The following is a 27167-nucleotide window of genomic DNA, read 5'->3' on the forward strand; positions in this document are numbered from 1 at the left end:
TAGGGAATGGTATTGCAAGCAGGTGCAAAGGCACAAAACATAGGGTGTCTGGGTATGGTTAAGTCATTTCATGCAGTTTGAACATACTAGAGGGCAAATGGTAAACAAGACTAATGGAAAGGTGAACTTGGAATAAAGTGTGTAGGGTAGGGTCTTAAAGTGAATGTCAATAGTTTTGAATTTTACCTTGTAGACTAAGGATGGTTACTGAAAAGCCATTGAGACAGTGACAACCTAAAAATTGTTTTAAGTTGACAATTCTGGAAATATCAAAAATTAACAGGAACAGGGTGTGCATTTGGCCTTGTGGTTAAGACACCAGTTAGGATGTTTGCATACCATATCAGAGTGCCTGGGTTCAATTCCCAGCTCTGGCTCCTGACTCTGGCTTCCTGCTAACATGGACCCTAGGAGAGAGTGGTGATGGCTCAAGTAGTTGGGTTCCTGCCACCTCCCTGGGAGACCCAGATTGAGTTTTTGGCTGTTGGTTTTGGCACAGCCTAGCAACAGTCATTGAAGGCAACTGGGGAGTAAGCAGAGGATGAGAGTTTCTCCTTAACCCCCACCCCCAATAAATAAATAACAGGAAAAAATGCAGAAATATATCCCAGCTGGTGCAATGTTCTAGTATATATACCCCAGTCTTATATGTCAGTTAAATTCCATCATAAATGCCAACTGGGGTTCTTCACTGCTATGATAATGAAGAGAAAACTTAATACAAGAGTCATTTAGTGGGGCAGCACTGTGGCACAATAGGTTAGTTCTCTGCCTGCAGTGCCGGCATCCCATATGGGTGCCAGTTCTAGTCTCGGCTGCTCCTCTTCCAATCTAGCTCTCTGCTATGGCCTGGGAAAGCAGTAGAAAATGGCCCAAGTGCTTGGTCCCCTGTACCCATGTGGGAGACATGGAAGAAGCTTCTGGCTCCTGACTACGGATCAGTGGAGCTCCAGCCATTGTGGCCATCTGGGGAGTGAACCAGCAGATGGAAGACCTTTCTCTCTGTTTCTCCCTCTCATTGTCTGTAATTCTACCTCTCAAATAAATAAAAATCTTTAAAAAAAAAAGAGTCATTTAGAGGTACATCAGTGTAACTTGGCCAATTAAATACAGAAATTTAGGAAGAAGAAAGATTAAACCCTAATGTAGGTTTTTGTACTTAGAAGACTAGTGGAATAAAATTAGAGGTGTTGAGGCCACGTTGTGGCATAGAGGGTAAAACCACCACCTGCAACACAGGCATCCCAAATGGGTATCAGTTCATATCCCAGCTGCTCCACTTCCAATCCAATGGCCTGGGAAAATCAGCTGAAGATGGCCCAAGTACTTGGGCCTCTACCACCCACATAAGAGACCTGAATGAAATTCTTGGCTCATGTTGTTGGCCTGGCCCAATGCTGGCCATTGCAGCCATCTGGGGAGTGAACCAGTGGATGGAAGATATCTGTGTGTGTGTCTGTGCGTGTGTCTCCCTCTCTGTAATTCTAACTTGCAAATAAATAAATCAACCTTTAAAAAAGTTAGATGTGTTTTGCCAGCTCTATCTCTGGTGTCAAAACTTTTCTGTGCCGTGCCCTCCTTTTAATTGTTAAGATTCTTTTCTGTGATGACTTCAGCTCTTTCCATTGTTGAATTTCTGCCATATGGATGATGCACAGTTCTTCCTCTGAAGCCTACTAGAGCCCTCTGGCTCGGCTCGTTGTCTCACTAGGATCACAAATTAGCCATCAGGAGTAGAACTATGACTTCCTTACCTGCCAACCAAACCAGCTCTTCCTCCAGCCTTCCCTCTGCCGAATGAAAACCTTTCACCCGGTCATAGACTTCTCAGTGATCTGAGTCCACTGCCCATTTGCTGCCAGAGCATGTCTGATGCACCCATCAACTTCCCTGCCATCTCTCTCGGCATCCCTGCCTCTCGGCCCCTCGCACAGTCTCCTCGCTAGGTCCCTGCCTTCATCTCGCCTCCAGGTCTCTCAGTCACACACACCCGCCAGGGTAATTTCTTTCACAGCACCACACCCAGCACAGCAGTTTCAGAAGGGTCCTGACAATGTTCCCAACCCAGCAGCAGGCAATTCACATCTCATCTCAAGGTGCTCCCAAAGCAGCAAGACAGTGAGCGTTCACCAGAGCTTCCGTTGCAGCTCTCCTGGGCAAAGCTGCTTTTCACTTAATTTGCTATTGTGCTTAACAAGCGGGACGCCCTAAAGATTATAGGATAATATAATACATTTTCTCATCTTAGAAGAATAGTCTGTGTCATCCATGGCCCCCAAAATGTCCACTACTACAGAAAAATTTTCTATTAGGTGGATTTTTTCTTAAAATGGTTCAAAAGCTGTAAGTCTACTCATTAAATGTCTGAGGTTAAGTTTTCTCAATAAGAACAATCGCTTTGAAAAATAGCAGTTATCAGCAGTCAGCCAAGTGTACAATAGAGGCAGTGAGTCCGGTTGTTTCCCTGACACAATCATACCAGGAGTTCAGACCATTAGCAGACTTCTGAGTTCTTAACACCAGGCGTGCTCCCCTGGATGCTTCATCGAGGCCCCAGGTCGCAGTTTCACAGTGCTGCATGGTGTGTAAGGTATAGGTCACCAGGAGAAAGTAATTGGATTTCAGCGCAGGGGCTCCAAAGTGCCACTTTGGGAAGGTAACCTCTTGTTATGTCCAAGTGTGCCTCTGAGTCTAATGGTATTAGTTTCCCTGAAGGGGGATGTCTCTATTGAAAATCACACCGACTCCGGGGGTGAGAGGAAAGCGGGCCCCTTCCAGCTGCCTTCGCAGCTCCACTTCCCCTGGCTACAGATCCAGCAGCGAGAGAGCTCGCCGGGCTCAGAGCTGGCCAATCAAAGCCACAGTGCGCAGTCCGGAGAGGCCATAACTCAACTGCTACAGTTTCGACATCAGCACAAATGAATTCCTCGGGGACCCTGTCTTCAGAGGACGTATTGGAGGAGGACCGCAGAATGACAAGGTGATGCCTGTGGCTCAGTCTTCTTGGGCACTGAGCCCAAGAGCAGGAGCAGCCGATTTCCGTGTTCTTAGAAAACAAGCAACACTCTAATGAGGCAGCAGACGAGTGGGCAAGCCCCACTGGAATTTCTACTTCCGCGCTCCAGCCTCGGTCACGGTTGAATAATGGCAAGGACAAGAAGCTTTTGGTTAATTCACATGATCAAGGTCAATTCCAGCTTCATTTTTATTTATTTTATTTCTTAACATTTACTTTTGCCCAGTTTCATTGTGAAAGTAACCATTTTTAAAACTGCAAATGTAGTATATATTATAGAAAATACAGTCTTATAGAAAATGCAAGGTGAAAATAAAATCAGTCTTGATCCCAAGACCCAGAAAAACCTACTGTTAATATTTTTAAGAATATTCTTTTAGTAAGTATATATTTGTGGGTGTAGATGTGTGCATATGTGTGTGGTAGATATAGATTTTCAAATATTCTTTTTTTCTATTCAATTCTAAAATGGATTCATATTATACTTACTGGATTGTAATTTACTTTTTTTTTTACTTAATAGTATACTGTGGATATTTTCCCACATCATTAAAATGTTTCCAACATTGTCTTTAGCAGATACTTAGTATTCAGGGGGAAATTTTTACTTTTTTATTTTTAAAGATTTTACTTGTTTATTTGAAAGTCAGAGTTGCAGAGAAGGAGAGGGAGTGGCAGAGGGAAAGAGAACTTCCATTCATTGGTTTACTCCCCAGATAACTGCAATGGCTGGGGTTGGGCCAGGCCAAAGCCAGGAGCCAAGACTCTCATCCTAATCTCCCACATGGGTGGCAGGAGTCCAAACACTTGGGCCATCTTCTGCTATTTTTCTAGGCCACTAGCGGGGAGCCGGATCTGAAGTAGAGCAGTTGGGACATGAATAAGCACCCATATAGGATGCCAGTGTCACAAGTAGCAGCTTTTCCTGCTACACCACAATGCTGGCCCCAACAAATTTTACTTTTAAAAACAGTTTCATGATGGACATTTGACACAGCAGTTAAGACAATGCTTTGGATGCACACACCCCACATCGGGGTGCCTAGGTTCAAGCCCCGGCTCCACTTCCAACTTTAGCTTCCTGCTAATGTACACCCTGGGAAGCAGTGGTAGTGCGCAAGTAGTAGGGTCCCTGCCACTTATGTGGGAGACCCTGAATGAGTTTGTATGTCCTGCCTTTGACCTGGGCCAGCCCTAGCTGTTATATGCATTTTAGAAGTGAAATAGTGAATGAAAGCATGCTTTCTCCCCTCCACCTTGCTCCTTTCTTCCTTTCAAATTTTAAAAATATATTTGCATCAGTGTAGCTTATACCATTATTTGCAAGCCATTCACAGGGCAGAACAAATGGGCTGGTCAGAAATTGCTTTAGTCTGATGGACCCTGGTATTTGGGATAGATAATCTACACAAATGCCTCTTCTAATTCTGTAGTTTAGTGATAGTTTTATATGAAACGTCAGGGCATCATAGATCTTTCATGGCAGGAAAACAGTAATAATGCTGGCTAACTAAACTCACAACACACCAGGCACCGTGCTAAGGGATTTCCACGCATTCATTCACTTAATTCCATCAACCTCCTTTAAGACTATTGTTTTCCCTATTTTTCCATAAGTAAACTGAGACTTGAAGAGGTTATTAACTGTCGCTCCCCCTCTTCGTGGAGGAGCAACACAGGACCCTGCGCTGTTCTTTCGTCTGCTCGGCCCTCCCCGGGTTTGCTGCTGGTTCTTCCCGGGTTGGCTACTATCCCTTCCACCTCCGTGGAAGGGCAGTTCCCCCTGGCCGCATTCCCCACTTCCGCAGGGGAGCGGCACACCGCCGGCCGGCTCTCTGGGGGCTGCACGGGTTCCCTTAGATGTTCCCCATAGATGTTCCTGGTGCATGCCGTCTCTCTCCTCCTTTATAGTCCTCCTCCGCCAATCCCAACTCGGCTGAGTACGCTGCTCTCCAATCAGGAGCAAGTCCTACAGTTAATTGGTTGAACTGGAGGCAGCTGTGCGGAAGCTGTTTACTTCTCTCCCAGCGCCATATTGTGGGAGAGCAGATGCATAGAATAAGTCCTAATTCGAGCAACTTAGTCTAGTCCGGATTGCTCCCCACAGATCCCCCTTTCTTTTTATTTTTTGGCGTTGATACGCGCCTGTCTTCGGTGTCCCGCAGCACACACTCTGCTGTACTTGCTAGAGTTGCCACAGGCTCTTACAAGTCCTATCAATCAGGAAAACCGAATCCGGGTCCTCTCTTCGCCATTGTGAGGAGGTTTTTAGGCGCTGATGCGTGCCTGTGTTCGGTGCCCTGCAGCGCATGCTCTGCTCTGCTAGAACTGCCTGCAGGTGTTTACAAAACCTATCAGGCAAACCGAATCCAAGCCTTCTCATTGCCGTATTGTGGGGGAGACTTATTAGTGTTGGTTCGTGCCTATCTTCGGTGACCTGCAGCTCATACTCTGGTCGAGCTTTGCTGGCGCTTACCGCCTTAATTCAGGCAGACCGAATCCAAGCTTAATATTGTTGCATTGTGGGGAAGCTTTACTGATGTTAATTCGTGCCTGTCTTCGGTGACCTGCGGCTAGCCACCCAGGTACTCATCGCCTCACTAATCGGGCAGACCGAATCCAAGCCTTCTAATTGGCATGTTGAGGGGAGGCCTCATTTTTCTCTATTTCTCTATCTCCGGGCATTTCTATTTCTCCCATTTTACTTCTGTCTGCCAACATTCCTATTTCTCTTTTACTTCTAAACTTCTGTTTCTCTTATCCCCGCAGCTTTCCGGCACCTCGCCCCACCGGCGGGTTCCCGGCTCTGCGCCGCTTCAGCCCGCGCGCCTCTCTCATCTGCGCAGCCTCCCGGCTTTGCGCGGCTCGGCTTTGCGCGCTCCGCGGTCTCCACGCTTAACCCTTTCGCGTCTGAACCACGGCCTACGCCAGCGTTCCCTATCTATTCACGCCCCGTGCTCTCTCTGCACGCGGCGGCTTCCGCGAGTAACACAGCGTAGCTTGCGTCTCCGCCACTAGGATTCAATCTAAGTTCCCCGGGCTAGCCTGGCGAATTCAACCCAGCGTACGTCTCCGCCCCACGATTTGGCTTCCCGTCCTTTGCTCCCCGGGCTAATCAGACGGATCCCAATCTGGCTTACGTCTCAGCTTCTGGTTTCAACTTTTCGCCCCCTATTCCCGGGCTAACTTGAGAACCCCAAAGTGGCTTTCGTTTCCGCCTCGGCCTGCCCCCCGCGGCTTCAATTTCCCTAACATTTTTCTCTACCCGGTATGTTTCCCCAAGCTTTCTTCCAACAATACTCCTCCCTCATTTCTCCTGGCCTCTCCCCACAGTCTGCATCCGAGTCTGTTTGTTCTAGCTTTCACTTTCGCTTTCGACCTTAGAGATTTCTCCCAGCTTCCCCCCGTAGTCCGTATCCGAGTCTATGCCTAGGCTTTCAATAGCTTCTTCCGGCCCCCTTTTCGTCCGGCTTTTCCCTAGGCTGTTTGCTAGTCTCTCTCTCCGGTATTTTTCCCAGTTCTTCCCGTTTCTTCCCTCCTAAGTTTGCTATCCGTCCTAGGTTTCCTATCCAAGTCAGGTTTCCTATCCGAGCTAGGTTTCCTATCCGAGTCACGTTTCTTCCCTCCTAAGTTTTCTATCCGTCCTAGGTTTCCTATCCAAGCTAGGTTTCCTATCCGAGTCACGGCACCATTATGTCGCTCCCCCTCTTCGTGGAGGAGCAACACAGGACCCTGCGCTGTTCTTTCGTCTGCTCGGCCCTCCCCGGGTTTGCTGCTGGTTCTTCCCGGGTTGGCTACTATCCCTTCCACCTCCGTGGAAGGGCAGTTCCCCCTGGCCGCATTCCCCACTTCCGCAGGGGAGCGGCACACCGCCGGCCGGCTCTCTGGGGGCTGCACGGGTTCCCTTAGATGTTCCCCATAGATGTTCCTGGTGCATGCCGTCTCTCTCCTCCTTTATAGTCCTCCTCCGCCAATCCCAACTCGGCTGAGTACGCTGCTCTCCAATCAGGAGCAAGTCCTACAGTTAATTGGTTGAACTGGAGGCAGCTGTGCGGAAGCTGTTTACTTCTCTCCCAGCGCCATATTGTGGGAGAGCAGATGCATAGAATAAGTCCTAATTCGAGCAACTTAGTCTAGTCCGGATTGCTCCCCACAATTAACTTAGTCAAATTCATACTCACTGTGAGAAACCCAGGCTCAACCTGCATTAATCCAGGGAATCGGACAAAGTTTATAATTCGTCTCATGCTTTTCCAATAACTTCTCTGTAAGCAATGAAAGAGTGACCCATGTGGCAATGAACTCTTTCCCCATCACCCCACAACCACGATCTACTCAACAGTAAATCATCCAAGGGAGAAACTCGCATCATCTCTTATTCCCTTTAGTGAATGTGCCCCTTATGAAGAAATGAACGAATGAACTTGAAAGGCAGCGACAGAGGGCAAGGGAGGGGGAGAGGGAGCTCTTCCGTCCACTGGCTCATTTCTCAAATGCCCACAACAGCCTTGTGCGTGGCAGGAAACCAGGTGCTTGGCCGGTTTTGCTGCCTCCCAGGGTCAATAGCAGGATGCTGGATTGCAAGTGAAGAAAAGCCAGGACTGGAAGGAGGCATGCCTACATGGGATGCAGAAGTCCCAAACTGTGGTTTAACCCACCGTGCCGCGATGCTTGCCCTGAACATGGCCTTTAATCTTGTATTTTGGAGGAAACACTAAAATCTCTTGCTCCAGGGGACTTTCAGGATTTAGAAACGCGAATCTCGTGTTCAGATTTTTCTTCCAGGTTGATCATCACAGCCTCCTACTGTCTGCTAGTGAGAGAACTGTGTCTCACATTCAGCAAGAAGCTCAGTGCGGGCAACCTGGGCCAGGCTCTGCAGGGCAGGCAGCGTACAGACAAAGGCAAAATTGGTTTCAGCAGTCGATGGGTTCTGCTTAAAGAATGACCTTCTAAGCAGCCCAGAAAAGTCTTCTCTCTGGGGTAAAGGTTACAAACTTTAGGTTTCTGGAACATGGTGCTTCCAATGATACTTTTTGCCTTCTCCTGAAAGATCCAGCATAAATTAGATCAGATTAAGTAGAAGTCCATAATCTGTAAATAATCTCTGACATAGTGGCAATCAGGAAAACCATAGGCAACAGCTGGTTTAAGGCAAACATGACAACCTATTAGCATTCACCTTTACTGAAGATACTGTTGCTGTGGCAACTGGTCCCTGCATCCATCCTATATCCAATCGCTAAAATGACAAGGCAGCTGGTTAGGCTGAGAGAAGATCACTCACTATCTCTTGTAAGTGACAGCCAATAACATCAGGAAAGGAAAATTCTATAACAACACCGACACAAATCCAGACAGTTTTGCTCTGGGAAAATTCGACTGGGCTTTTGACAAGAACTTAAGAGTTCTGTTAATTTAATTGCACTGGTTAGTGCTGAACCTCAAGAATTATGAGAGGCCTGAGGGAGAGCATTTTAAATGTTCTCTCCTCCGGATGTGGCTGTATAAATGTGCGTGTGAGGCGAGATGCATTCCTGGGGGTACAAAAGACTTTGGACAGGTATACACTCCAGTTAGGCTTACGAGGGCTGCAGGACCAAAGCCGCCTCCTACACCCTGGCGATCAGTGTTCACTCTGAGGCTGAGCTGGGACACGAACTGGTGCCCATACAGGATGCTAGCATTGCAGGTGGTGGCTTAACCCATGGCACCACAATGCCGGCTCCCACCTGGACTTCCAACAAGCCCCAGATTCCCACTTAAATCGCAAGCAAGGGCACCTTTGCCTTTCCCCAGTTGTCTGAACAAATGCTTCTCAGGTGGGAACAAAGCCATGCAGCCAAAGCCATCTCATTGTGTGTCCTGCAGGAAGCAATTGGTTCCTGTTGCCTGGGCATCCTGGAAGATTTCAGAGCACTTCATATGTCCCTCGTCACACCCATGACAGAAACAGAGGACTTGCATTTGCCATCCTGTATAAATAATAAATGCACATCTTGTAAAAGCTTCATGTGCTCTGGGACCCAAATGTTCCTCAGGGATCACTCTCCCTCACCAGCAAGCAGATCGCTCTCATGCCTCCTGTTGAGGGAGAGTCCCAAAGAAGAAAGAAAAGGAAGTCCACTTTCAAACTGATGCTGCCCTCTGGGCCCCCAGTAGCTCTTTGTCTTCCATTCCCCAAGGTCGCGCCCATTTCTTCCCTTTCCAAACACTACTTGATACGACTAAGCAATTTTTCTGATGTTTCACAATTTTTTTTTTGACAGGCAGAGTGGACAGAGAAAGAGAGACAGAGAGAAAGGTCTTCCTTTTGCCGTTGGTTCACCCTCCAATGGCCGCCGCGGCCGGCACGCTGTGGCTGGCACACTGCGCTGATCTGATGGCAGGAGCCAGGTACTTCTCCTGGTCTCCCATGGGGTGCAGGGCCCAAGTACTTGGGCCATCCTCCACTGCACTCCCTGGCCACAGCAGAGAGCTGGCCTGGAAGAGGGGCAACCGGGACAGAATCCGGCGCCCCAACCGGGACTAGAATCTGGTGTGCTGGTGCCACAAGGCGGAGGATTAGCCTAGTGAGCCACGGAGCCGGCCAAGCAATATACTTTTCAGGTCTGTGTGCCTCTCCTAGTCCCTCCAAAAAATGGTCACTTGGGGCCAGCATTGATTGTGGTACAGTGGGCTAAGCCACTGCTTGAGATACCAGCATCCCATACAGAGCATTGGTTCAAGTACCAGCTGCCCTGTTTCAGATCCAGCTTCCTGCAATATGCCTTGGAAGGCCGCAGAATTTGGCTTAAGTCGTTGTTCTCTGACACCCACAGGGGGGACCTGGATGGAATTCCAGGATCCTGGCTCAGCCCTGGCCATTGCAGCCATTTGAGAAGTAAACCATAAAGAGAGAGAGAGAGAAAGAGAGAGAGAGAGAGAGAGAGAGAGAGATCTTCCATCTGCTAGCTTACTCCTCAAGTGGCTGCAATGGCCAGGAGCAGGCCAGACTGAAGCCAGGAGCTTCTTCCGGGTCTCCCATGTGGGTGTGGAGGCCAAGGACGTGGGCCGTCTTCTGGCTTTTCCCAGGCACATTAACCGGGAACTGGATCAGAAGTGGAACAACCAGGACTTTAACCGACACCCATGTGAGATGCCAGCGTTGCAGGCGGCTGCTTTACCTGCTACACCACAGTGCCGGCACCCCAATGCCAGCTTTAATCCCAACACCTTGGTTTTTCTTGGAAGTCCTTAAGCAGAAGAGCGAATTCACACTCACTGGGTGGCGGTCGCAATCACAGGCATAGTTATTCTGTGAGATGTAGCACAGTCTTTGGCAGATGACCGTGCTTGGTAAATCTTTGCTGACTGGGGAGAAAAAGAAAAACCTAGGATTACAGGTTGAGAGCATTTGCATTTTTTAAAAAAAATCATGATGCTCTATTGGCCTGTAGGAGTTTCAGGAGTCTTTGGAATACTGTCCTGAATTCCTGAGATCTTGCCTTTGCCCAATTTGCCACAGACTGCTGCTTGTTTTCCTCTACTGGCTTTGCAATAGAGATTTTAGAATTCTTTTTGTAACTGATGACACTGCAGAATCAAAATGTGTGTTGTTTGCTTCTTTAGAACAATACAGACCAGCACTGGGCAGTTTGAATTAATCAATTATTGACATAAACACACACATGTACACACACATGCAGGCACAAGTGCATGTACACACACACACACACACAGAGCAAGTACTCCCATCTGCTGGTTCACTCCACAAATGCCCACAGCAGCCGGGGCTGGGCTGGGCTGGGCTGGGCTGAATTTAGGAGCCAGTAACTCAGTTCAGACTCCCAAGAGGGTGGAAGGAACCCAGTTACGTACACCATCACTAGTCCCTCCTGGATTCTGCATTAGCAGGGACCCGGAGCAAGCAGCCAGAACCAGGAGTCAAGCCCGGTACTCCAGTGTAGAACATGGTCATGTTAAGGGCAAAGTCAAACACTCGCCCTAGCTCTGGGCAATTTAGAGGAATTATGACTGTGTTTCAAGATTAAATAAACTATAATATTCAAAAAGGCAATCTGCTGGTTTCAGATGCACGTGGCAAGGCTCAACCCTTTGCAAGCAAGGCTTTGAATAGCTTCCTCACAAGCTTGTGACGCCTCATTTCATATCCTAGAGAGCAGAACCCGTGGCTGCCCAACATCCCGTGAAGACCTTCCTGCCCAGTGCTAACGGCACACGTCCGAAAGCACTCCACCAACAGCCTGTGTGAGCTGTGCCGGGGAAACTGATCACCGAGCGTGTACGAGGGTAGTTCAAAAAGTTCATGGAAAAATGGAAATAAAAGGTAAACATTTGTGTAAAAATTTTGAAATCCATAGTTTCACTGTAATATGCATTTCCCATGAACTGTTTGATGATCTCTTTACAAATGGCTTTTAAAATTTTTCATACTAAAATATTCTTATCCTTTAATTTCATTTCCACAAGAGTTTTGAAGTATCCTTGAACATGGAGCAGAAGCTCCCTTTATTCCTGGAACTTAAATTCTTCATATGATACTCATTTTGTATACTCCAATCCTAACAATCCCATTCATTGGTTCTAAATTCATAACTCATTTTACAGAGGAGCAGCTGAAAAGCTCAGAAAGAGACTAAGCACCTTTCCAGGGCACCAGTGAGGAAAGGAGAAAGAACTCAGATCCGCCCCCGAATGACTCTAGCCGAGCCTGGCCCTCACCCACTGTGCTGGACTTTAGACCGGATGGACCCGAAAGAGAAAGCTGCGCAGAAGTAATGATGTTGGGTCGGTTTGTAAAGGGAAGAGGAGCAGCTACACATTCGAGAGGGGCAGGACATTCTACCTTGACAGGGAAAACAAGTAGAATCCAGCATCCGGAGAATTCCTTGCATTTGGGGAGAACAGCAAGTAGGTGGGGCTGGCATTGTGGTGCAGTGGCTAGAGCCACCACCCGCAAATGCTGGTATCCCACACGGGCATGGGTTCATGTCCCCGCTGCTCCACTTCTGATCCAGCCCTCTGACAATGGTCTGCAAAAAGCAGCGCAAGATGGCCTAAGTCCTTGGATCCCTGCCACACATGTGGGACATCCTGAAGAAGCTTCTAGTTCCTGGCTTCAGCTTGGCCCAGCTCTAGCTGTTGCAGTCATCTGGGGAGTGAGCCTGCAGGTGGAAGCTCTTTCTCTCTTTCAAATAAATAAATAAATATTTTTTTAAAAGGAGCAAGTCAATGAGGCTTAGATACAAGGAGATTCCAAAATGTCTGGGAAAATGGCATTAAAAGATAAGTTTATTTGGGTGCAAAAATCTTGGAATCCATGCAGAGTTTTCGTAATACACATTTTCCATGAGCTGTCTGAAGACCAGTGTGTGTAGCACTCGAAGGGAAGAGAGTTAATCGGGAAAAGCGGTTAGAATGGGATATTAGGCCAGTGCAGTCCAGGAGAGACAGGAGCCACTGCAGGTTTCTAATCAGAGAGGGCCTGAGCTAAAGGACATGTAGACTGCTTGAGACTTGGGCTTTTTTTTTAAGATTTATTTTATTATTTATTTGAAAGACAGAGTTACAGAGAGAGGTAAAGACAGAGAGAGAGGTCTTCCATCCGCTGGTTCACTCCCCAGATGGCTGCAAAGGCCAGAGCTGCACCGATTCAAAGCCAGGAGCCTCCTTCGGGTCTCCCTCGTGGGTGCAGGGGCCCAAGGACTTGGCCCATCTTCTACTGCTTTCCCAGGCCACAGCAGAGAGCTGGATGGGAAGAGGAGCAGCCGGGACAAGAACCGGCGCCCATATGGGATGCCGGCGCTTCAGGCCAGGGCGTTAACCTGCTGCACCACAGCATCGGCTCCGAGACTTGGGCTTTTAAAAGTAACTTTGAGAATGCCTACTCCTTTGCTTACTGATCTCCACACCTTTAAATGAGCAGCAAATATAATGCTGTTCTAATCCTCAGCTAATCAGGAAGTAGTCTATTATCATTGGCTGCAGGAAAAGTAAGTTATGACCCAGAACAAAAGGACTTGTTCTTAGGGCACATTGTCCCTTCTCAACTTCAAATCCATCAGGGGATTTAAGACACAAAATTGCTTTTCTCAGCTGGTTTACTCTGCTCTTGGCTTTTGTGAACCTCATATTTACTTAGGGCTGAGTCTTCTGTTCACGAAATCACACACTGGGTGGATGGATCATTTTGCTTCTTCATTAGAAGACCTAAAAAAGATGCACCTGGCCTGCTTGGTCTCTGGCTGTCATTTGATTCGTCTTCCTAATGACTCCCAGCTTCTTATGGATCTTGGTGGAAACATTTAAACGTTGCTTCTAGTTTTCTAGATCTTATTAGAAAAGTGAAACTTGATGTGTGTGTGTTTGGGGGGTGGGGCAATATTTGATTCCTTACATTTTGGCCCTCTCTCACTTTTCCTTAGATAGTCATCCAACTTTCCCGGAAGGAGGTTGCAGGCCAAAAATAGCATGAAGTTGGAAGAGGTTTGCCACACAGAGCCCCACTGTAGGCAAGCGACCATCCCTGTCCCAGCCCTGGGGATTCCAACATTCACAGCCCCATGTGTACATGTGTGAGATCCAGCGATGCCCTAGATACCCACTGTCAGTCGTGGAAACAATATGGAAAGCACTCTGCGTGTTCTAAATCGCACTAATGGAGACCAGACTTTGGATCCTCCTTTCTTTCACTCCAGGTGAAAGTTCCTCATCCTTAGAAAGAAATACATTCGAGCAAAGTGTTTTTCTTGGCCTTGGAAAATATTACTCAGAGTCCGCCACATCTTGTCTGTTAAACTGGCCCCTCTTCTCCACCCCCACCTAGATCCTTCACTCATCTGTCCACGCTGACTTCTCATCCTATTTCCACTGGAAGCTATATGACCTACAGGAATAAATAGGGGTGGCTGTTTCCTCAGGGGGCTGGGCTTTTGATAATGTTCAACTGTTTAGGTTGGAGCTGTGGTCTGACTTTGTCAAAAGCCATATGGTAGCGAGACAAAACTGGGGAGCAAGAGCACACAGCCAAGAACCGTAAGATCTGTGAGGAACCAAAGCTGGGCGTTTAATGAGGAAAGAGGAGATTAAGCCAGCTCTGGTTTTTTGGCAAAAGCTCCACTTGAGCACAGGAATGCCCAGAGGCAGAAGTAGCTCCACCTGCAATAAATTAATAAAGCTGCCTATTGATTCCAGCTTCGTTATCAATATAGTAGACTGCAGGTGCTTCTCTACTTCCAGGAAGCAAGCTGGAAGCAGAGAAGCCACAAGCCTCCCAGTCTTACTCTTGGGCATGTGTCTAGTCCCCTGGGACCGGGTAGGGCGGATTGCCCCCATGCATCTCTCTCTCAGTGGTGTATTAAACTGCTAACATGAAGTATTTACAACTCAGTCCCCTTTCTCTTGGGAAAGAATTCACACAGCTTTCCTAAGAGAAATGCAGGTGTTTCAGTGGGTTAGTCAATACCGACCTACATTAAGAACAAAAGAAGAGCTATATAACTATATGAGAGGGCTTTTAAAAGTTCATGGAAAGTTCATGTTGTGTTGTAATTTCAAAATATGCTATCTCTATCTTAAAAAGAATGCTGTAGGAACCCCAAAAGTCAGAAAGTGAGGGAAATGTGTCGTACCAAATAATAAATAAGTTGAATGCAACAATCTCAAAGTAAAACTAAAAGAACTGTAAGCGTTTTGAGTGGTCTTAAATGGGTCACTGCACTAGAAAGAGTTAGGAGTGCGTATCTGCATTTTGGGCACATTTATTACACAGGCTGTTAATACAACACAGGAAAGGTGCGAGCATGAAGTGGTCATGTATTTTGTTGAGGGCAAGGAGTTGAAAATAACTGACAGTAGATAAGTTAATAGGAGGGTCCTTCAAAAAGTTCTTGGAGAGATCCAAGATGGCTGAAGAAGGTGTAGGCACACTAACTTAAGCTCCGGGATAGGGAAAAAAAACAAAGGAAGGGCTACATTCCCAGGGATCTGACTGATGGAAATTTTTGGAGAAGAAGTGAAAAACAAACAAACAAAAAACAAGGAAGAGAACAAAGGGTTTGTGGGACAAGAGGAGAAAAGACAGAGATACCTCTGTAGCCAACCGCGCGGTGCAGCCAGCTGCCTGCTGTGAGCCGCCATCTCACCCCCTCGAGGTAGGAGGTGCCACACGCCCTGCCGCTCAGTTTTAGCTAAGAGGGGATTCCACAATTACCCACTGACTTTTCCTTCAGCCTGGAGCCATGGTGCTTTCCTTACCTCTCCTCCCCAGTCTGCGCAGACTGCCGCATTCAGCAGCAAAAAGCCACACCGTGCACCTCGATTCTGCTCCTCCCAGCGTTGTGGTCAGAGTCAGGGCAATGTGTGGAGCAGAGGACGGCCGCCCTGCCGCCTGCAGCTGTGGGAGTTTTTGAGCATTAGCCCAGAGCTGTGCTTATGTACTCCACGTGAGCCAGGGGAATTTGCCTGAGCGTCTGGGGCTAACACAAGAAGCAGCCCATAAAAAAAAAGAATCACTCCCACCCTGGGAGATCTGGGTAATGACCCCACTATACCCTGAAACACCAGGACAGTAGCAATTCATTCTAAATTCTCAGTGCCACTGGCATCTACCCAGTGGACACACGGAAAAACTTACCTGCATTCCACCGCTCTGGACTTGAAGTCTCAGAGGCAAATCTCCTGAACACCTTGCAGTCACTCTGTATACCTTCCTAGTCACGACAACTAGGCCTGTTGGTGTTATAGCTCACAGCACTAGTGGACTCCTAGCAGGACCTGAGGAAGGGTCCACCTGTATCACACAGCCCTAGAGCCACAGCAATCGGTGCCACGAGCCCCAGCACCACTCAGGCTTGCCAGTAGGACAAGGGGGCAGCCACCCTTGTCTCCCTCAGCACCACGAACAAGGCCCTGGGTATCATATTCACCAGGGAAACTGACACTGAACCATCTATGAGCCAAAGATACACACCCAAGAGAACCCTTATTCATCTCCTAGCCACACTTGTTTTTTTTTGTTTGTTTGTTTGTTTTTTTTTTTTTTGCTTTCAAACTTTATTTAATGAATATAAATTTCCAAAGTACAGCTTATGGATTACAATGGCTTCCCCCCCACAAATGTCCCTCCCACCCGCAACCCTCCCCTTTCCCACTCCCTCCCCCCTTCCATTCACATTAAGATTCATTTTCAATTCTCTTTATATACAGAAGATCAGTTTAGCACACATTAAGTAAAGATTTCAGCAGTTTGCTCCCACACAGAAACATAAAGTGAAAAATACTGTTTGAGTACTAGTTATAGCATTAAATCTCAATGTACAGCACACTAAGGACAAAGATCCTACATGAGGAGTAGGTGCACAGTGACTCCTGATGTTGACTTAACAAATTGACACTCTTGTTTATGGTGTCAGTAATCACCCTAGGCTCTTGTCATGAGCTGTCAAGGCTATGGAAGCCCCTGAGTTCACTGACTCTGATCATATTTAGACAAGGCCATGGTCAAAGTGGAAGTTCTCTCCTCCCTTCAGAGAAAGGTACCTCCTTCTTTGATGACCCATTTTTTCCACTGGGATCTCACTCGCAGAGATCTTTCATTTAGGTTTTCTTTTTCCCCAGAGTGTCTTGGCTTTCCATGCCTGAAATACTCTCATGGGCTTTTCAGCTGGATCTGCATGCCTTAAGGGCTGATTCTGAGGCCAGAGTGTTGTTTAGGACATCTGCCATTCTATGGGTCTGCTGTGTATCTCATTTCCCATGTTGGATCATTCTCTCCCTTTTTCATTCTATCAGCTAGTATTTGCAGACACTATTCTTGTTTCTGTGATCCCTTGGGTTCTTAGTCCTATCATTATGATCAATTGTGAACAGAAATTGATCACTTGGACTAGTGAGATGGCATTGGTACATGCCACCTTGATGGGATTGAATTCGAATCCCCTGGTATGTTTCTAACTCTACCGTTTGAGGTAAGTCAGCTTGAGCATGTCCTGAATTGCACATCTCTTCCCTCTCTTATTCCCACTCTTACATTTAACAGCAATCACTTTTCAGTTAAGTTTCAGCACTTAAGAAGAATTGTGTATTGATTACAGTATTCAACCAAAAGTATTAAGTAGAACAAACAAAAAAAATACTAAGAGGGATAACATATTAAGTTGCTCATCAACAGTCAGGGTGAGGGCTGATCAAGTCACTGTTTCTCATAGTGTTCATTTCACTTTAACAGGTTTCCTTTTTGGTGCTCAGTTAGTTGTCACCTATCAAGGAGAACAAGTGGTATTTGTCCCTTTGGGATTGTCCTAGCCACACTTGTATCACTATGAACTGTAGCAGAGCAGACCACTGTGTCACTTACGGACACAACTGGCATTGATCAAGACAAAAGAAATCATTCAGAGACTACGCTCCTGGGCTCATTAAGAACCGAAGTAAAAGCAACAACCTAAGTGATACCCTGCATTCCAGCTAAAGCATAAACTCTTTTCCAATAAAACCTCCATAAAGAAGAGGGGACAGGTTCAGCAGAGGGACAGGTATCAACATAGGCACACTGGGGACATGAAGAAGGAAGGTAGTAGGATGCCTCCAAAAGAACACAACACTCCTCCAGAATTAGATCCTGAACTGGAGGAAATCTACGAAATGGCAGATACAGAATACACAACATTTGTAAGGAAACTCAAGGAGATGCAAGAGAATACAGATAAACAGACTAAAGAAATGACAAAATCTGTGAGTGACATGAATGAAAACATTCCAGAGGAGATGGATCACATTAAGAAGAACCAAATAGGGGCAGACGCTGTGGCCCAGAGGGTTTTATACCCTGGGCTGAAGCGCCGGCATCCCACATGGCCGCTGGTTCAAGACCCGGCTGCTCCACTTCTGATCCAGCTCTCTGCTATGGCCTGGGAAAGCAGTAGAAGATGGGCCCCTGCACCCGCATGGGAGACCCGGAAGAGGCTCCTGGCTTGGCGCAGCTCCAGCCATTGCAGCCAACTGGGGAGTGAACCAGCGGATGGAAGACCACTCTCTGCCTCTAATTCTCTCTGTGTAACTCTGACTTTCAAATAAATAAATCTTTAAAAGAAAAAAATCTGGGACCTTATGGCTTTATTACTGAATTCTACAAAACATTCAAAGAGGAAGTACTTCCAATATTCTTCAAGCTATTCCAAAATATTGAACAGGATCGAACTCTGCCAAGCTCTTTCTATGAGGCTACCATTACTTTGATACCAAAACCAAAGATGAGAGTGAAAAGAAAGCTACAGACCTATATCCTTAATAAACATAGACACGAATATCCTCAATAAAATATTTGCAAATCAAATCCAAAACCACACCAAAAGATTATATATGATGATCAAGTGGGATGTATCCCAGAAATGCAAAGGTGGTCCAACATTTACAATCAATAACCATGAAAAATCACATCAATAGAATGAAGAAAAACCATATAGTCATCTCAGTAGATGTATGGAAAACATTTGATAAGATTCAAAATCCCTTCATGATAAATACTCTCCACAAATTAGGTATATAAGAACATTCTTCAAAATTATAAGGGCTGTATACGACAAGCCAACAGCCAATGTTATTCTGAAAGGGGAAAAGCTCAAAGCATTTCCCCTGAGATATGGAACAAAACAAGGATGTCCTCTTTCACCAGTTTCATTCAATATAGTACTGAAAATTTTAGCAAAAGGAATCATGGAGGAAAAAGAAATAAACGGCATCAAAATTGGAAAAGTGGACGTCAGATTATCCATGTTTGCAGATAACATGAACGTGATGTTCTATGTGGAAAAATCTAACTATTCCACCAAAAAAAACCTGTTAGAATCAATAAACCAATTCAGTAAAGTTGTAGATTACAAAATAAACCTACAAAAAACAGTAGCTTTTTTGTGTGCTAATGATGAACTCACAGAAAAATAAATCCCATTCACAATAGCCACCAAAAGGAATATATTTAACCAAGGAAGTGAAACATCTTTACAGCGACAATTATCAAACCATCAAGGACACACAATAATGGAAAGATATTCTTTGTACATGGATTAGAAAACTCAATATCATTAAAATGTCTATACTACCTAAAGCATTCTGCACATTCAGTGCAATCCCTATCAAAATATCAATGACACTCTTTATAAAGCTAGAAAAATCCACCCTGAAATTCATATGGAATTACAAAAGACCCAGAATAGCCAAAGCTATTGAATAAGAAAATATGACTGAGAAAAATGAAGCTGGAGGCATCATAATACCTGACTTCAAAGCATACTACAAAGTTATAGTAACTAAAACAATGCGGTACTAGTGAAAAAAAAAGATACATAGACCAATGGATCAGAATATAAAGCCTAGAAATTGCCCCACACACATAGAGCCAACAGAGTTTTGACAAAAGTGCTCAGATCATAAGTGGAGTAAGGGCAATCTCTTCAACAAAATGGTGCTGGCAAAACTGGATTTAAATGTAGAAAAATGAAATTAGATCCATACCTCTCACCACATATAAAAATCAACTCAAGATGTATCAAAGATCTAAATTTAAGACCTGAGACTGTGAAGTTGCTGGAAGAAAATGTAGGGGAAACACTCTAAGACATTGGTGTAGGGGATGACTTCTTGGACAAGACCCCCAAAGCACAGGAAACAAATGGGACTGTATCAAACTCAGAAGCTCTAGCACCGCAAAGGAAATGACCAATAGAGAGACGATACATCCAACAGGATGCGAAAAAATATTTGCAAACCAACTGACAAAGGATAAATATCCTGAATATATCAGCAGCTTAAAAAACTTGACAAAAAAATAACCAATCCAGTTGAGAAATGGGCAAAGGACTTCAATATATAGTTTTCAAAAAGAAGAATACAAAGGGCTGGCGCTATGGTACAGTGGGTTAAAGCCCTAGCCTGCAGCGCCAGCATCTCACATGCCACCAGTTTGAGTCCCAGATGCTCCATTTCCCATCCAGCTCTCTGCTGTGGCCTGGGAAAGCAGAAGATGGCCCAAGTCCTTGGAGCCTGTACCCACACGGAAGACCTGGAAGAAGTTCCTGGCTCCTGGCTTCAGATCAGCTCAGCTCTTTCCACTGTGGTCATCTGGAGAGTCAACCAGTGGGTGGAAGACCTCTCTCTCTCTCTCTCTCTCTCTCTCTTTTTCAAATAAATAAGAATACAAATGGCCAATGAATATAAGAAAAAAAATTCTGAACATCACTAGCCTTCAAGCAAATCAAAGCCACAATGTGATACTACCTCACTCCATCAGAATGGCTAAAATCCAAAACAAAGAGAGTAACAAATACTGGAAAGGATGTGGACAAAAAGGAACTTACACACTGTTGGAGGAATGTAAATTAGTGCAGCTACTGTAGAAAACAATGTGGAGATTTCTTTAAAAGCTATACATAGACTTGCAATGTGATCCAGCAATCCCACTACTGGGTATATACCCAAAAGACTTGAACACAGTGGAGCAAAGTGATACCTGCACCACCATGATTATAGCAGCACTGTTCACAATAGACAAAATCTGGAATCAGCCAACATGTCCATCATCAGATGAATGGGTAAATAAAATGTGGTGTAAACATACAACATAATTCCATCCAGTTATAAAAAAGAATGAAATTCCACCATTGGCAGCAAAATGGACACATTTGGAAGATATCATGTTGAATGAAATAAGGGGACCCAGAAAGACAAATACTGCATGTTCTCTCTTACATGTGGGAGCTAAAATGGAAGGAAGGAAGGAAAGAAGGAAGGAAGGAAGGGAGGGAGGGAGGGAGGGAGGGAGGGAGGGAGGAAGGAAGGAAGGAAGGAAGGGAAGGCTAAAGAAATATCTGTGTGGATCAGTATTGTTGCAAGTACAGCTTTGTAAAACTTCATTTTATACCTTTGTCAAACCAATGGTTAAGAGTATTATACTACTATAGCTTTAATGATCTGTGGTTGCCTTAAAATCTACTGCATATGTGGGGAATGGTCATTTTTCCATTCAATTGTTGTCTCTAGCCACTGTCTATATTCCCACTAAACTAAGGTCTTTCTGCTTTTTACTTGTTAAACTTCTTATTTGGTGAAGTATTAAGTTTCTTTACTGGAATGTAAATTTAAAATAGGCTATCCCAGAAAGGAAGAAGGCAGGAGGGTGGGAGAGGAAGAGGTGGAGGGAGGGGGAAGGACATATCGTTGTGTTCTGTCTACGGCCATACTATCCTGAACATGTCTGATCTCGTCTGAAATCAGAAGGAAGAATATATCATTACGTTCTTAGAACTGTATCTACAAAGCACACTGGATCTGTTAAAACTAATTAAAATTCTAAAAATAAAACAAAATAAGCAGTAAATAAACAAACAATAAATTTATTTAGAAATTAAAGGCAAAAAAAGTTCATGGAAAACTAGAATTAAAAGAGAAGTTTATTTTGGTACAAAATGTTTATTGAAATCTATGCCTAGTTTTTCCTAATACACATTTTCCACGGACCCTTTGAAGTTCATGCAACTTCTGAAGTACGCACAGAGTTTGAATTGTTTGCAGCATAGTAAAAAAAAAAAAAAAAAAAAAAAGACTCAAGGCCTACAAAAGAATTTTGTGCCAATTCCGTGTAGCAGGCCAAGGCTAAAGGTCTCCTTCTTCAAAACTGACGACAATGAAAAGGAGCAATCTGCACTCCATTTAAACAGACACTGAGCTGTTCTAAATGTCGTAGGGAAAGCAACAATGCCTTTGAAATATACACCTGCTGTTCATACGTGAGAAAGAGAATGATAGCAAGGGGTGGTAAAGGCCTCACTATAGCCTTTCCAATTAGAGACGGGAAGGGTGAAATGAAATAGCCAAAAAGATAGAAAGATGAATGTGAGAGGGGTGGGTGGATGAATGGAAAATGATGGATGGATGGATGGACAGATGAATGGATTCATATACGAGGGATCTTCATGGAAGATGCATATTATGAAAAAAGTATGCATGGATTTCAAAAATGCACCAAAATAAACTTACCTTTTCATTCCATTTTCCGTATACATTTTGAAGTACCTTGTAGTTAAAGAGGTAATTGTGTGATAGATAAATGCAAACAATGAGGCAATGTGCACAGAAATCATTTAGGTATCTTAAAAGAATAATAGCGCTATATCCTTTGGAAACAAAATTTTATGTGATTGTTATGATGACAAAACTAAAGCACTTTTGTGCAAAGAGGTCCAATCCATATCAAAGCAAGAAGAGGCCTACACAGCTGGGCTGGTGAGCACGAAAGAGCAACGGAGCCAGGAACATCTGCCAGTGATTGCAGGGAAGACTCCGCAGGCTGTAAAAGGAAGAAAATGAGAAAGACAAAGGAGGTACATTTAGGATTTGAGAGTGAGAACGGAGAGGTCAGAGAGTAAAACAGGTGGGATAATAAGAAACTAACAAATGCAAAGGAAAAATCTAGCGGGGATTTTGTATCTCAAGAGACAAACAAAAGATGCATGAATACACATCATAGGAAAAAGGATTTTTTTTTTAATTTGAAGACCGTGCCAACCTGTAGGCCAGAAAAGGTGCTGGCTTCCAGCCGCATTGTGCAGCCTTGTGTGTGCTCACGATGGAATTGATCCACCCAGCTCCGGGGTCTGGCTTTCAGCCTTGCAGGCTTGAAGGAGGAATTCTGCCAGCACTGGGAGTGGGTCCAGGGCCCAGCTTCACAGACCCAGGTAAACCAGGATGTCAATTACACACGCAGAAGTGCACCCTTGCCTGCAGGCGGTCTTCAGAAGAAAGCAAATAACATCTGGAAGACCGCTGGTGGAGATGGCATTGGCATGGAGAAGTGCTGTAGTGTAGAGGTTAAAGCCTAGAGCACATGAGTTTGTCTCTTGCTAGCTATGTGACCTTGAGCAAAGCTAATCAATCCCTCTATTTCTCAATTTTCTCCTCTACAAAACAGGGCATGCTGCTTTTCTATTCCTACATAACAAATCACCGCAAATTGAGTGGCTTAAGGCAACAGTCATTTGTTTTGTTCATGAGTCTGCCATTTGGGCAGGGCTTGGCAAGAACAACTCACAAGTGCTCCGTGTGCTGTTCACCGGAGCGACCCCATGTCGGGACTGCAGGATCCACGTACATAATGGTAAGTTGGTACTAACCCTTGCCTCGGGACTCAGCTAGGGCTTTGGACCAGGGATTCACAACCTCAATGTGGGCTTTCCCGTAGGCTTCTGGGGCTTCCCTAAACCATGGTGGCTGGGTTCCAAGCATCTCTGGAGACCAAAAGTAAGAGGTTGGCCCAGAGACTGTCACATGTGATATTCCATTGGTCAGGTAGCCGCAGTGCACAGTTTCAAAAGGAATCGACATGGGGCTGTCCAAACCTCTCAATAGGGAAGGTGTTGAGGAAGCGTGGGGTCATGTCCTAAAGGCACAAGGGTCAGCCCTTTGCCCACAAAGCATTTCCATTCCCCCCACATGCAACATGCGGGCGGCTCTCCTAACGCCCCCACCCCATCTTCCCCTTTACAGACCAAGTTTCCTCTCTGAAGGCCAAGCGAGCAGCGAGTTCCTCTAGAACAATTCTCATAGAAGCATCTGGATTTCAAATAAATTTTATTGGGGTTTACTCCATTAGGTGAAAGCCACAATGGGCAAATCTCTTTGAGAGAAGTCCTTTCCTTCTTGGGCTCCCTGTGAGGCTCCTGTGGCACAAACGTCCTTTCTAGACTCAGAAGCCTTGTGCTGAATGAGCGGTCAAGAGGCAGCCTTGAGAGCCTTAGAGCAGCTTCTGAGAAGTTCCAGGCACTGCCCTAACTTTTCTGAGTCATAACGAAGGATCTGAGGGTGACATCGTGGGTTTGATCTTTGCCCTGGGTCCTTCCTTGAGAATTATTTGCCATATGGTGGATCCAGGAATGAGAATTAACTTTATCGTCAAATCCAGGAAGCTCTGACTTGTTTCCATTTGTTTGTTTATTTTTTATCAGCTCTTTATCTCCTCTCAATTTTCATGATAGAGAGAGGAAAAAAATCAGACAACTCTTGTAATATTCTTCCTGAACATCTCCTTAGCCAATACATTAATTCGGTTCATTTCCTGTTTATCACTTTAGGCAACATCGCTACCAACCCTGTTGATTCAACAGCACCCCATTGCCAGCTACCAGTATCTTCTTGGTTTCTTGCGAATCACTTTATGATTCAATCCAGTAACAACCACCTCCTCCTAGACCTGTTGAGTAGGTTACTAGTTGGTGTCTGTAATATGCTGGTGGTACAGAATATGGTCTTCATCAATGTTTTTCCATTATTTAAATGCTTATAATGTGTGTTTTCTGTATTGTGGGGGGATATTCAACATTGCTGTACAAGAAAACAAATGGAATGCATGAAACTCATAATTAAGCAGTAAACATATGCTTAGTATATACGTGCAGCATCCTGCCCCTGGTGGCCACTGCCCATAGCCGCTCAGTAGGCTAACTGACAAGTTACAGTGTCTCTCTCCAGTACAGCAAATGTTTGTCACTAAGCCTGTGTCTTCTGATTGGACCCCCTTCATCAAACCTCAGCTCTGGTCCTCGTAATGACACATGCAGCAGGAAAGGCCAGTGTGGCAGAGAGGTAGACAGATGTGTGATTCTTGAATAACTTGGGAACCTGGTGCTGTGGTCTTCCTGTCACCCCCAATTCATGTTATGTTAATTTATCCCATATCATTCACCTTGTATTGTGGGTTAAATTGTGCCAGCACTCCCCCACCCCCAGAATCTTGAAATTCTGATCCCAAGGATTTGTGAATATGACTTTTTTTTGGGGGGGGGGGGGCTTGGAAATAGGGTCTTTGCAGATATAATCAAAGTAAGGAGACGTCATGCTGGCTTACTGCAGCACTAAATCCAATCGCTAGCATCCGAACAAGAAGAGATGCAGACCCACAGAGGGGGAATGGTGCAGGTGGATGGAGGCAGAGATTGCAATTCTCAATGCGTCTGCAAGCCCAGGACACCACACATTGTCGGCAACTATCAGATGTAGGTACAGGCAGGAAGAACCTCCTCTAGCACCCTCAGAGGAAGCACGGCCCCGCTACCACTTGGATCAGACTTGCAGCTGTCAGACTTACAGGAGGATAGATTTCTGTCGCCCTGTAAAACGAATCCTGACAAGTGAAAGGTAGGATGCAAAGAATCGCAGAGAGGGGACAAAAGGGCAGAGAAAACCCAAAGAACTACCTACGGACACACAATCAGGGGAGTCCAGCTAATCAAATCCAAGGAGCAGGATGGAAATCCAGAGGCCACTAGAATCAATAACGATGACAGCAGCCATCAGAGCGGCGCCCACTTGCAGAGCATCTGCTTCCCTCGGGCCCTGTGCTATACATTTTTCTTCATTTCCTCTGATAATTACAGCAAGCACAAGGTAAATTTTCTTACAGGAAGATCAGACAATAGTCTGGAGAACACTCAGTGACTGCCTCGGGGTCACGCAGGAGAGCAAACGGCGGAGCTAGATTCTGTCTTGCTCCAGTACTTTGACCTTTTCCGGGGTATCACACGGCCTCCCAAATACGGAATGTCAGTATACACTGGAGTGCCAAGGAGATGAAGTGGGAAAACCCAGGGCTAAACACAGAGAAGAAACTAGATGATCATCGAAAGGCCTAGAAAAAGAGCTCCAGCACCCTCATCGAAATAGAGAATGAGACCCGAGGGCAGCTTGCTCCCTCCCTCCCTCCTCTCCACCCTTTCTCTCTCCCACCCCCTTTCCTCCCTTCCTTCCTTCCTTTTCTTCCTCATTTTAAACATATGAGTCTACTTCAAGATGTTTGCAGAAAAGTAGAATTAAAAAAATAATTTTATTTTGACTCAAAAAACTTAATTCATGCATAGTTTTTTCATAATATACATTTGCCACAAACTTTTTAAATATCCCCTCATATGAATGGATTTTAATTTTTTTGCACCAAAATAAATGTATCTTTTCATTCCATTCTCCACAAACTATTTGAAACCCTTGAGTACAATCTGGAAGGTTAAAAATAGATTAGATTTGGGGGTGGGGGTATCTTCATGGTTATCAGGATTCATTGGGAAGGGGTAAGGAGAAAGAATACCGACTCTCACTTCCTACATAAAGTTCTAGAAACAACAGTAGCAAGAAGGAATTTTTAATGAATTTCTGGGAAAGGTGAAAGTACTGGAAGTAAATCAAAGTGACCCCCAAATCCAAACATTTAAAAACCTTCAATAAGAACAGATAACTTAAAAGTTACTTGTTTAGCCCATATGCTAACTTTCCCTCCACAAGGCACCGGACCAAGAAAGTTTAAGAGCCATTGAAGGAATAAAGCTACTTTATTAATGATAAAGAAAAAACTGAAGATAATTTATCAAATTCAGGGATATTTTGCAGAGGTGTATGGCAAAAGACCAAATTTCTTCAAACAAAAAGAAATAAATATGTAAGAGGAATGATCAAGTTGATGAAAGCCCTCCTGGCTTGGGAAGGGATAAGAGAATGGCGGGACATGTTTAAAAAATGATACAAAGAAAACTCAAAGGAAGGAGGAAAGCCAAAGTCTTTATAAAAAAAATAAAATAAAATAAATGCTCCCAGCTGTGGAAGTATGAAATGCACGGAGAGGGAAGGAGGGGAAGTGAAGCCAAAAAAACAAACAAATGAGAAATGCCGGAGACAGTGTCAAGGCAATGACAGAACAGGGAGATCCAGAGAGAATGGAATTTCTTCTCGTGAACATCTTCATGTTCACAAGGCAAGCAAAGTGGTGATGGCTGAAGGAGAGACAGCAGAGGGTGGGTGGCAAGAGGCTGGGTGCAAACGTTAGATGCAGTGTTCCAGATCCAGCTCCAGTTCCAGATCCAGTTGCCAAGGTTTTTGGCAACTTTATAATTTCTTTTTTTCCTTTTTTAAGGAAACTTTCTTAACCTCTCTGTGCCCCGGGTTTCTCTTTGTGTGTGAAATTGGAGAAAAGCAAGACTTTCATGCTTGCATTATCTTCTCTAGCCTGGATCGCTATGGGGCATAAACGAGATGAACAGGATGAGGCTTTGACATGAAGCTTGGCTCAGAGGGATGAGACAGTAGTTGTTCATGGTGGTGATTAATCATTTAT

At 45.1% G+C, this 27167-nt stretch overlaps 1 long non-coding RNA gene across 1 annotated transcript in view; it reads left to right on the forward strand.

Annotated features, from left to right (window-relative positions):
• Positions 1–25907, forward strand: part of LOC138844606 (uncharacterized) — a 37337-nt gene extending 11430 nt beyond the window's left edge. Inside the window, exons 2-3 of the long non-coding RNA XR_011380688.1 lie at positions 22983–23168; positions 24142–25907. This is a non-coding gene — a long non-coding RNA (uncharacterized lncRNA). The remainder of the gene's footprint in view (positions 1–22982; positions 23169–24141) is intronic.
• The last annotated feature ends 1260 nt before the right edge of the window (positions 25908–27167 follow it).

The sequence above is a fragment of the Oryctolagus cuniculus genome, chromosome 12 (genome assembly GCF_964237555.1).
Source record: "Oryctolagus cuniculus chromosome 12, mOryCun1.1, whole genome shotgun sequence".
Lineage (NCBI taxonomy): Eukaryota > Metazoa > Chordata > Mammalia > Lagomorpha > Leporidae > Oryctolagus > Oryctolagus cuniculus.